The sequence below is a fragment of the Coffea eugenioides genome, unplaced genomic scaffold, assembly GCF_003713205.1.
Source record: "Coffea eugenioides isolate CCC68of unplaced genomic scaffold, Ceug_1.0 ScVebR1_911;HRSCAF=1670, whole genome shotgun sequence".
NCBI lineage: Eukaryota > Viridiplantae > Streptophyta > Magnoliopsida > Gentianales > Rubiaceae > Coffea > Coffea eugenioides.
In genome coordinates this window covers 1-11,913 of record NW_020864791.1, presented here as the reverse complement: position 1 = coordinate 11,913, position 11,913 = coordinate 1, and the positions used below count along the sequence as shown (strand labels likewise).

The window sequence follows — 11,913 nt, the reverse complement described above, 5'->3', positions numbered from 1 at the left end:
TGTGACTAATGTCTTTCATTATGGTGCAGTAGAGATCCAAAGTTTGAAAACAGAGAAGAAATTTGTGGTGAATGGTCATCGTCTCAAGCCGTATTATGAAGGATTTCCAATTGAACGGGTGGAGATGATGCAACTGGAAGACCCGATTTGCTTAGTTTAAGCAAATTCTGGACTCCGTCTAGCCAAAGACGTTAAAGAAAGGCGCTTTTGGGAGGCAACCCAATTTTTTTTAAGTTGCTGTTACTTTGGAGTGATTTTATGTTTAAAGTATAAGTTTGAGTAATTTTGTTATTTTTCATTTGTAGGTTTTGGAAAAGTGACCAAATGAGGCAAAAAAGGCGAAATTTGATCAAAGATCTCAATACCTCAAATTCAGTAATTGTGGTTTTTGATGCATTAAAGAGGTTTAGAATGCATGTATAGATCATTTTACATATGCGTGAATGGTTTATTTTGACATAGAAATGATCTATGATGCATTTTGGGAAATTGGGGTATCATTTGTAAATATTCAAAAATTGAATTTCTGTTAAATTTTGCAGCAGAAAACGCGTTTTTCAATGAAACGCGCCACTGAATCGCGTTTTCATAGAATCGCGTTTTCAAATCTGCGCCTATAATTAAGAAAACGCGCCTTCAAAACGCGACAGGAAGTCGCGTTTTCTACCCAGTCGCGTTTTCCAGCCTGTTCAGAAACCAAAAACGCGCCTTCAAATACGCGACTTAAAGTCGCGTTTTCTCACGTAGTCGCGTTTTCAATGCTGCAAATTTGGTGAAGAAACGCGACTTCACAAAACGCACCGTGAAGCGCGTTTTCTTGAGCCGCGTTTTTCTGGAGCCATAAAATCCGGCATTCTGTCCAGAATGCCTCGAAACAAAAAAAAAAAAAAAAAAAAAAAATGTATTCTTTCTTCCTTCTTTTCTTCTTTCTGTACTTCTTTTTCTTACCCGCTTGCTTGGACCCTTTTTCCCCCCTTTCTTTCTTCTTCATTCGCCGCCGCCAGAAGCTCCGCTGACCCACGACAGTCGCGCAACTGGGCTCGCGCCCGCCCACCCCAGCTCTTCTCGCCGCTGCCTCGGCTCTCCTCGCCAAGGGTGACCACCAGCTCATCTGACCTCCTTCACCCTTGCCATAGCCACCGCCTCCAAGATCCGCCTGAAGCCCCGAAAGCCGAGCACCACCAGATCCAGCTGCCGCAAACTCTTCTCTCTCACAGCCACCACCTTCATCGCACTACTGGCTTCGTATGCACGCGCCTGCCTCAATCTCTTTCTATTATTTTTTTTTATTTTCTTATTTTATTATTGCAGTATGTTTTTATTATTTTTATTACAGTACGTTTTTGAAAATTTTGCGTGTTTGGACTACCTGACATTTCTATTCCTCCTTAGTTGGGTACTTCTGTGTTACTTTGCTTGTTTCTTTTTACTTTGCTTGATTTTTATTTATTTAGTAGATTGACTTGTGAATTGAATGTCCAATCGTTAATCATTATATATATATATATATTTTAGGTCGAATTGTGTTTAATCTGCTGTACTTTGTGTCTAACTGTGGGTAATTTGCTACAGTTGTTTGTTCAATTGGGAGGTGCTTTTAACAGCTTAAATTTACTTAAACTGTTAGTCTATTGTGGTTTTGGAGTGATATTTGGAGAAATTGGTGAGACTTCAGATCAACCCCAGGGGCTAATCCACCGATGGTCTCTTGACGATTCAGGCGGGGGAGTTTTGTTGTCCTTCTTCTTATTTTTACTGTTTCATTATCACATTGAGGGCAATGTGTGATTTAAGTGTGGGGGGGATTTGGGTTTAGTTTTGATTGGTGTTTCTTTAATTTGCTGCCTTTCTTACTAGTGTTTTGATGAATAAATGTGGCATCTCACTCGTCTATTGCTGGTTATGATTTATTCTATGAATTTAGTTTAAGTGGCAAGTAAAAGCATGTTATCTTGGTAAATATCATGAGTTTAATGACTTGGTGCAAATTGTGGTTAAATTGTTTAGGCAATATAAATATTTTACTAGCAATTGTTGTGTGGATTAGGCAATTGTTGATCTTAGTTCTCCATATTAGGAGATGACGTGGGCCATGATCTTTAATTATCTGGTTTTCTGGTGCTTTAATTGTGATTAATAAATGACCCTACTCCGCTAGTGTCGTCACCCAGTAACCGGGAGTCTTCACCACAAGTGTCGACTTTCGCGTCAAAAAGTGACTATATATATGAGTAGTTAGTCCTGAAGCTGTGAAGAGTTGAGTAACTGGGCTCTTTCATCTAAAAATGTCAGAGTTCACGTCAAAAGACTTGAATAGCTTGGGACTGAGCATTTATTGAAAAAAAAATTATTATAAAAAAAAATAAATAAAAAAAAGAGAGAAAAGAAAATAATAAGTAAGCTTATGATTATGTTGGCCTGCCGATCCTTGTTCTTCAATGTTGAGATTTTGATTTTCAGTTGACCCAATTGCTAACTTTTGCTAGTTTAATATTTTGATTTCTTAGACGACTTAGCCATGAATTGGACGAGTCTATGATTTCAGGAGCTAACCGGGAGAAATATGTCTTGACACTTAGCCACTAAAACTTGATTTTGGGATAAGCGTAGCTTGGCAGTAAATGAAATGAGAGTTAGCCATTGTTGAATTTAGTTGTTCCCATGCTTGAGGACAAGCATGATTTAAGTGTGGGGGGAATTGATAAGGTGTTAATTGTTAGTAATTTTATTGTTAATATTCCTTTTTATCCTTGCCAAATATTGCTTTAATTTGCTTTAAATGTCAATATATATTTATATTTGGTATTTGGATATAATTTCAGAAATTGGAGCAGAAACCTCTTGAGAAGATTATTGTGAAGCTTTACACAATTCTGGTGCAAACCAACGAGAAAGAATGGAATTGCATTTGGGAATTCAATTTGGCTGGCCAACATCTCAATTAGGTGGGGACCGCGAAGACTTGACCATTGTGTAAAGACCATTTCCTTTCTTGATTCACGGTGCCTTTGTGGAAAGTAGCCTTTGCTTTTGTTTTCGGTGGAATTGATTAGGGAGGGAAAGGAATGTTTTCTTTGGTCAGCGGAGAGTGAAGTTTGGAATTGGTGTGTTTTATGGGGGAAGCCGCACATTTGGCCAGAGTTAGTTTTTCTTCTTCTCTTCCGTCTAGGCAGAGAAGTTTTAGTTTTGGGGTGAAGATTTCTTGCGTGTCTTGTTTTCTTCCGTCTCTTCCATGAAACTATTTTTATTGTATTAGACTACAGAGAATACAATTCTTATTTTCAATTATTAGTAAGAGATAAATGTCTTTGAGTTCAATTAAATTGCGTGGGAATTTTCTTATGAGGCGTGGCTAATTTTCTCATCTAGTCAAGGATCAACGCGAAGACGCAGTCCCAAATATCTGTGAGATCTAATTAATTTTACGTGTTCCTTAATTTGTTAATATTTGCATGTTTTCTATTTTAATTTCCATGGGATTATTTTGTTAGTTGGATATCAAGGGCCCGATATGCAATTTGACTTATTAATCTCCTGTCAAATTAATCAATTAAATCCGTAATTGTTTAGTCGGTTAATATTAGTGACAACTAGTATTTTCACATACTAGGAGAACATGCAATCTGATTTAAATAACCCTCGTAGCGTGTTATTAATTTGGGTTAGGCTTTTCTAGTTTTTAATGCAATTAGGAAATTAATTCCTACGGTCGTACCTAGGAGTATTTCCTGGTTAGAGGTAATCAACGGTCGTACCTTGGTTATCAATAAATTAAGGAAAAGCTGGTCGTTAGAGTTTATCGGCGACTATAACTAGCCTATTAATAAAATTAAGTGAACCTTCTTTGCATCAATGATCGGATGAATGGACTGTGTCTGCGTAGTTGTATCCTTGGCTAGAATTTATTTATCATTTATTTAATTGCTATTTACAATTGTATTAATTAATTATTTATTTTTGGTTAAATTATTTAATTATTTTTAGTTTATTTCTGATAAAAATCCCCCGTGTCCCGAACTTGAAAAGAATCGAATTTTTCCCAGTCCCTGTGGATTCGACCCTACTCACTACTATACACAGAAAATTCATTTTTCTCGAGTAGGTATTTATTATTGCACAGGCTCGACACCTGTCACATAGAACTTGAGAGTTTTCTCATTGGAAACGCTTTTTTATCTATTTCTGATAAAAGGTATTTTACTTTAAAAAAATATTGAACAGATAGCTAGGAAATATCTCTTAATTACCTCTAATAATTTCGTGTCCAGCAGTTCTTTCCAGATTAAACGAGTGCTACTGCCAAAATTAGACTACCCACAGCTGTGGCAGCAGTCAGCGCACCTGTCCCAATTGATCCAACTTTAAACCAGAACGCTCGTTTATCTTTCTGGAAAGTCAGACAATTAAACAACCAAGTTAGACTTATACTCCAGCCAACTTAGAAACTAGATGATCATTGATGATTTCATCAGCCAACTTCCTAAATAGATACATTAATTTGTAGCTTCCTTACCTTTTTCTGTTCCAGCAGTTCATTCGTGTCACGAATCGCTTTTATGGCGTGGTCTATTTCTGACTCCAGTTGGTTCAATTGTCCTGCATCTTGATTCCAGTTTGCTTGTTTGACAGCAGCATCTAAAAATACAAAGTTATACATGAAATTTCAATGTAAATTCGGGCATATCTGAACCGTGGAGTAAATCAAAAAGGACTCAAAGGTGATGTATGACTATGACGCAGTTTATTAGTAATAATACGTACCTTTGAACTGGTTCTTGAATCGATTGATGTATTTGTCGGTGTTCATAGCCGACGAGTACTCCGTTTCCTTAACTCATCCATGGGCTGCTTTTCCTTCAAATTTTTCTAGAATTTTGATGCCTCATATGTTCGCACCACAGAAAGGTAGGTTGGCCTTAACAACCTAAAGCATTTTTGACTTCTTTAAGCAATGAATATACAAATTTAGCGGAGAACAAATAAATATATAGCTGAATTTTCAATCATATCGAATAATAGTTTGTAGATTCAAATTTAGCTTTCAACTAATATATCATTGTAATGCTCTTCATTGATTCACAAACTTATAGTTTATGATATATGGCATTGGATAGTTAACTTTTGTGCAACTTCATCATTTTATAGACCACGCATGTAGGAATAAGTTAATTAGTAATAGACATACTTTTTAGCATTTCCTTTTGAACTTTTATGTCGCTTTTGTTTACATGGGCTAGCTGACATTGTTACTACATAAATAAAAAAATAAGGGAGGTAAGTCTACCATTGAAAACTTAAAAAAAAAACTCATCAGTGAAATTGGTAGAGTTCTCAGGGAGGTTTGTAAAGTTGTCCCATTTTACTAGCAACTGCATTTTTACCTTTTGAGAAAAGAGAACCAAATTGGCAGATTCTTGCATGAAGATATTTGATTAAATAGTTGTTATGGTGTGGTGTTCCAAAAGAATTGCAAAATAAGTAAGAAAAGATTAACAATTCCTAGGGTACCTTCATGATGTCTTCAATTAGCTGTTTCCTGCTTGCGTCCCTTTTGGTCTCATCATAGTGTTGAGCTTCCTCATCATACCTGGATAAACAATCATCAATAACCTCATTATAGATTTAACTATCCAAATTATCGAAAAATATGAGGACACAATCAGCAATGCAAAGGATTTTTTTTTTTCTTTGGCACGAGTTTATTTGTGGGATTTACAATCACACCATGTACGTACATAAAATAATTGTTTGGATTACATTTTCTAGAGAGCTTTTTGGAAAAAAGTTACTATAGTACCCTTTATGCCACGATGTATTTAAGATAAAACGGTAATTGAGAAATCCGTAACACGAATATAGCATTGGTGTAGGGAATTTTACAGTATTACCATAAAGAAAGCATCAATTCTAAAACTTGAGAATCCTAAGGATATTGCAAGGCACACTTACTCAGACAGATTAATGGCAATTATTCGACTGACATTAGCGCCAAAGTCTTGTACTGCACCTGAGATTGCATCCTCCTCAACTGGAAGCCAGGACTGGGAACCATTTCAATGAAATTATAGTAATTAATTACTATGGTCAAGCATATATATATATGTGTCCTGTGAAATCCAAATCAACACCAAGAAATGTATGCTTGTTACCCTAACCTCATAAAAACTCTGATACTTCTCTTCAGCAATTTTGTTACAGCGTATCTCAGCAACCATGATCTACCAATTAATTGAAAGCAGAATATTAATTAACATTGCAAGAAAACTGAAAACAGTATACAAGACCACTACCACAGTAACTTTTAATTAATCAATTAATTAATGGTTTTACTCGGTAATGAGGTAAGTCAAGGTCCTTGTCCTCCTTAATTTTGTCCCAGATTTTCTTTGCATAATCAGCAAAACCCGAGGCTGGCGTACTCCCTGCAGCACCTTCACCAGATGTAGAAATGGAGATGATCCATTCTCTCAGACCAGCAACCTTCTCAATGGAATATCAAAATTAATGAGAAAAAAAAAGGACGAAAAGGTTAACAATGATCAAAATCGCCAAATAATAATAATAACATAAAAAAAAAAGCAGACCACACACATCGATAGACAATTGTGTGAGGTACAGTAAACACCATATTCGTACTCTAAGAGAGAATGGAATATTGGAAGTATAAGTACCTCATTTTTAAACTGTTCTGGCATGTGTTGAAAACTCGATAGTGCTACCACTTTAATCTGAGCAATCACAAGTCGATAAATCACACAAAATATACCAATTAACTAAGATTTTGGTTTAAGTTCTCAAATTTTGATTTTGTTTTATTCAGTCATTTATTTTTGGATTTTCATTTTAATTATATCACTTTGGAGCTCATGTCATATTGTAGATCGACTCAAGATTTGGAGGATAGAGTATACTCAAGATTCTTGTTTTCGTCCTCTAGTTTACACAAATTAAAGAATAGAATTCAGAACCAAAAGAGGGAAAAAAGATGTGCAAAGATTATTAGAAGTCGCAGCTCTTACATTGAAGAAATCTTTTAGTGAAGCATTCGTCTTCATTCCTTCCCATATCTACAATAATATATAAAACATCAGGACCACGATATCATGAGAATTTACAACAGTTACAGATGATTTTTACCTCATTCATTTCTTCTTTCAACTGTTCTTTCAACTTATGCAAAGGGCTCTAGGTTCAAAACAATTTATTAGATGAATTGTTGTGATTAAGCACTGGTTAATTAATCAATGGAATATCAAGAAATAGAAAAGGAATTAGTAATCTATACCTTGGTTTTGTCACGAAGAACAAACACTAGATTCACTTTCCGTGGAGTACAAAATTTTCTAATCATTACCTGAGGAGTACAATGTTACAGAGATAATACTATACCAAAAACACCAACAATTTACCATATTATTGAGCCGTGAAAGTTGCTTACCTCAAATACAGTTCGTAAAAGTGGTCGATTCCCTCCATGATTAAGACCAATAGTGCAACACATCCTGTTTGATTAATAAAAAGTTGACTTAATATGTTGTATAAACTATGAAGCACCTCCTTCGACGAGTAGATTTTAAGGGGAATATATATATATATATATAGACGCGCACACACACATAAAAATTAACAACTTCAGCTACATTTAATGAAATTAAATTACCAATTTAAAAGTATGAAAATTTATGGTACCTTGAGTTAATTAATCGCATGAAAACACTGGACAATTGCTAATGAAATTACTGAATAACATGTCAGAAATTTTGTGTAGTGAAAATGTAAAAAATGTGGAGTTAACTTCATTTTTTTTTAAAAATGGAGACAACCGTCATTCTGGCTGGTAAGGAGGAGATATATATATATATATATATATATAAGGGTAAATTACATATAATTTTCCTGTGGTTTCATTTATTGCTACATGACCTCCTTAATGTTTCAAAATATCCATTTCACCCCCCTATGATTTTATATAAAATCAAAACTTGATGGAAAATAGCCTAGGTAATGTCATTAATTAAAATACCAATTGTACCCTCACTTAAATGTTAATTCAATTGATGCCTTAACTACCTTATATAAAAGTATAAAGGAATTACGTGAATAAATGCAAAAATCACACGGGAATAAAGTGGATATTTATACAAGTCATAAGAGGTTCACATGGAGACTAAAATTTTGCCACATGTACTTTTATTGTGCATTTGGTATAAACGCCTTCCTTGATTATGCATTCCATCTATTTTTTAATTTATATAAAATCATAGGGGGCTATATGGCTATCTTGAAATTTTAGGAAAGTCATCAGGCATTATGTAGAATCACAGTGGATTATAAGTAATTTACCCTATATACAAGGGTAAAAATTGTCCTTCTATTCTGGATAACCAATGGAAGTATGTGACTCAATGCGCTTCCAATCCCCTACCTCATCTCAGTGTATATATTTCTCTCAAAAATACATATGAACCGTTTAGCTTATGGTAAAGTGTATATCAATCCATACCAACCAAATACCAAATTGCTTTATTTATTGACCTTAACAAGCCCAAAAGAAAAGGAGAAGGGATCGATGAATTGTTTAAACTATACCCTTTAAATGCTTACCTCATTGGAATTTCAATAATTCTACTTGATTTTAACTTTTAAAGCTGTTTATCTTTCTCAAATTTAGGGACATCATGAGAAGGAAAAGACAAGACCGTTTGACATTGTGCTACTAAAATTTAAAGGTTATGGACTTGTGGTGCCTCAAAACCAAGCTTACATGTTGACTATGACGGTGTTTGAAACAGCCAAGCAAAATAGCGCAGTTTGTTTCTCAAACTTCGTATCATCCTGGAAAAAGACACAGGAAAATTGAATCAGAAAGTGAATTCAATCTAATTTGGACAATTTAACTAGCAAAGTGGAGTACTCTTTACAGTAATTAAGGTACGGTTTCCTGAGACATGTTAACTCTGTCATTTGAAGACAATAAATTTGAAAACTACCTCTCGCTCTGATCCATCACTTCCTTCCGTATCAATAGCGAGGATTTCAGGGCCACCATTCGGATTTGCTAAAGGGCATTTTGCCACCCAAATACCTTTCGTCGTTTGATGCCTAATGAGGTAATTAAAAGTAAACCAGAACAAAAAGAACACACAAGAAGTTAAAAGGGTAGGTGAGGGAGAGAGAGATCTTGTACATCGATTATATAATTAAGCATGAAATTTGTCATTGTTACTAACTAAAAAGAAAGAAATCCAGTGTTATTAAAAATTGAATAAGGTCTTCATACATCCCCTGGCTAGCATCCATCACTTTGAATTTAGTAGAGAACAGAGAATTCATAAGTGTGCTCTTTCCTGCATAAATCAAAACTTGTGGGGGTCATCGGTCCCAAATCATAGATTTTGACTTGGATGGAAATTTGTAAAGAACAACTTTTACCGGTACTTTGCACGCCGAAGACGGAGACAACAGCAACGGGACGGCTCACGGCAGCCAATTTCAGATCATCTACAAATTTTGAGTTGAAATTTCCATCTCCATCTATGAGCAGCGTTGGATGGTTGCCCTCAACTTGTTGTGCTGAAGAAAATATTCACCTTTTAGCTGATAAAGGGACCAAAAAAAGGCATAAATAGATGAAAGAATCACTATCTTGTGAATCAAGAACTTACCCATTTAGCCAAGATGAGAGGATGGAATTTGTGGAAGGAAGTAGAAATGGTGCGAGATGATACCAAGAGCAGTTTATGATGGTGAATTGGTACGTACAATCCCTGGTTTTTAAGTATGGAAAGTTGACTCAAAAAATTGTAACACGTTAACGTTAGGTAAGGCGAAAACTTTGTCAAAATGTGCGTGCGCATTTCCTCATAATATCCTCATAATAGCCACATCAAGAGATAATAAGCTACTACTTTGCTCGCCAATGACGGAAACAACTGCAAAAGATTGGGAGCCAGCAGCAGCTAATTTTACATCTTTTGCAAGTCTGAGCATATCCACGTTGAAGTTTCCATTGCCATCTATGAGTTGGACAGGAAAACCGTTGTTCAACTTTTTTTTGGAAGAGGTCAAGAGGAGAAGAAAGGTGACCGCTTAGTTTAATTTATATCTTGTGGGGTGGAACCGAAAGGTTGACTGACTCGAGAAATTTTAAAAAAATGAAATGAAAAGATTCCTCTATAAATTAAATGCTAGGACCTAGCCCCTCCATGCATTAACTGCAAGAACCCAATTTTTTTCTTTAATACAACTAAAAAGAAAAAAAATGCAGGGATTCTTGAAGGTCCTAAATGGCTAAATTAGAGCTTGTTTTCGACGCCTTGCAATTTCTTGGTTTAAATCGATTATTAAATAATTTGTTAAAAAAGGGTAGAAATTTTGTTTCCTTTTATAACCGTTTCAAAAAGCTGAAAACTATTCATAGAAACACTTTATAAGCTATCAAACAGAAAATAATACTTTCAACCTACTTCGCTCGAAATCATTTTTTTCTTCTTCAATTTGCTTGATTGAAAGTTAACATAAAGTAAAAGCATAAATCATACAATGGATTGATTACACTTTGAACAACTGTTCACTTAAGAAGAAATCATATAATCAATACGTTAAGCTCTCAAGAAGAACCTACCGATTGATTGAGACCTTGTTTGATAATTCAATTCAGCACTTAAATTTAATGGATTTATATCTTAACATATTCAGATGCGTTTAATAACCAAAAATTGAACATTTGAATTAATTAAGTAGTACTGAATTTTCTAGGCAAAATTTACTTTAAAAAATAAGTTGTAAACTATTCACTCATCACTGAATGTGATATACAACCAAATGTATTAGATTTAATATTTAACAATTCAATAATTTAATAGATTCAGACTTCAGATTTCAGATTTTAAATTTCAGTTTTATCAAACGCACCCTAAATGACAATTAGATATTTTTAGGTGAATACATACGTACACATATATTATATAAATGCAACTAGTAAATTTAATCGAAATATGGAATTTCTTCTAACTAGATGAATCAAGACTCTTAGAGGTCATCTTCATATGGTTTCTTCCTTCCCTTGAGAATTAAGGGTTTGCGAGGACCTAAGGGTTTCAACGAATGGCATGTGTCCAATTAGGCTGGAAACTTCTTGGTTGAAAAATTTAAACTCAATCAAACAATGCAGAAATACGTTGAATCACAACGTATATGGTCCACAAACAATGGACAAAAACCGTGAGAAAAAGGGATGCATACGTTGAATCACAACTCATAGCAATGCAGAAATAGATGAGAAAACATAAAAGATCGAAGACTCCGAGCCTTTTCTATCAATTAGATGTACTCAAGAAACAACATAGAATCAAAACCTCTTTAAATTAATACCTTTGGTACCATACAAATTCTATTAATTTAAAGAGGTATTAATTAATCAATAAATTAATATTTTATTAATTTATTGAGTGTACTTGCAATTCTATCTAAGGACTAGAAACCAATTCATATCTACTTGATTTGTAAATATAATTTAATTTTGTTAATATTTTCAATTACATAGTAATTGATATTATTTTTCTGTTATCAAGATGTCAAAACAGATTTAAGAATACTAAATGATAGATGTCTAAAAGATAGATGTCCATATGCATGTGGATGCTTTCTATTATACTCACTCACATAATGCTTGTATGCATTTATGATCAATCATAGTTGAATTTGGATGAGATTCGGTTAAATGTAAAAAGCTTTAAGAAAAAAAACAACAATAGTCTCATATTTCAGAATAATTTTAGTGAATTATTAATTTATGATATGAATGGGACAAAAGACTATATAAGGTTTTCAAAAAATTATTATCTTATTATTTTATCAAAATTATTAATTTAGCTCATTAGCCCAAGTCGGGACTAAAAAAAATTAATAGAG

The 11,913-nt window shown here is 34.2% G+C and overlaps 3 long non-coding RNA genes across 4 annotated transcripts; all 3 read right to left on the bottom strand.

Annotated features, from left to right (window-relative positions):
• Nucleotides 1-6,176: 6,176 nt before the first annotated feature.
• On the bottom strand, nucleotides 6,177-7,047 carry LOC113759097. The gene is made up of 4 exons (XR_003466975.1): nucleotides 7,020-7,047; nucleotides 6,672-6,728; nucleotides 6,331-6,480; nucleotides 6,177-6,218 (listed from the first exon to the last, which is right to left on the bottom strand). It is a non-coding gene; the product is annotated as an uncharacterized LOC113759097 (long non-coding RNA).
• A 410-nt stretch (nucleotides 7,048-7,457) lies between these two features.
• On the bottom strand, nucleotides 7,458-9,058 carry LOC113759096. 2 transcript variants are annotated; one of them, XR_003466974.1, is made up of 3 exons: nucleotides 8,991-9,058; nucleotides 8,765-8,835; nucleotides 7,458-7,502 (listed from the first exon to the last, which is right to left on the bottom strand). It is a non-coding gene; the product is annotated as an uncharacterized LOC113759096 (long non-coding RNA). The 2 variants fall into 2 exon arrangements; XR_003466973.1 differs by lacking the exon at nucleotides 7,458-7,502 and having other exon boundaries at nucleotides 8,682-8,835.
• A 1-nt stretch (nucleotide 9,059) lies between these two features.
• On the bottom strand, nucleotides 9,060-9,686 carry LOC113759095. The gene is made up of 3 exons (XR_003466972.1): nucleotides 9,433-9,686; nucleotides 9,281-9,347; nucleotides 9,060-9,102 (listed from the first exon to the last, which is right to left on the bottom strand). It is a non-coding gene; the product is annotated as an uncharacterized LOC113759095 (long non-coding RNA).
• Nucleotides 9,687-11,913: the final 2,227 nt, after the last annotated feature.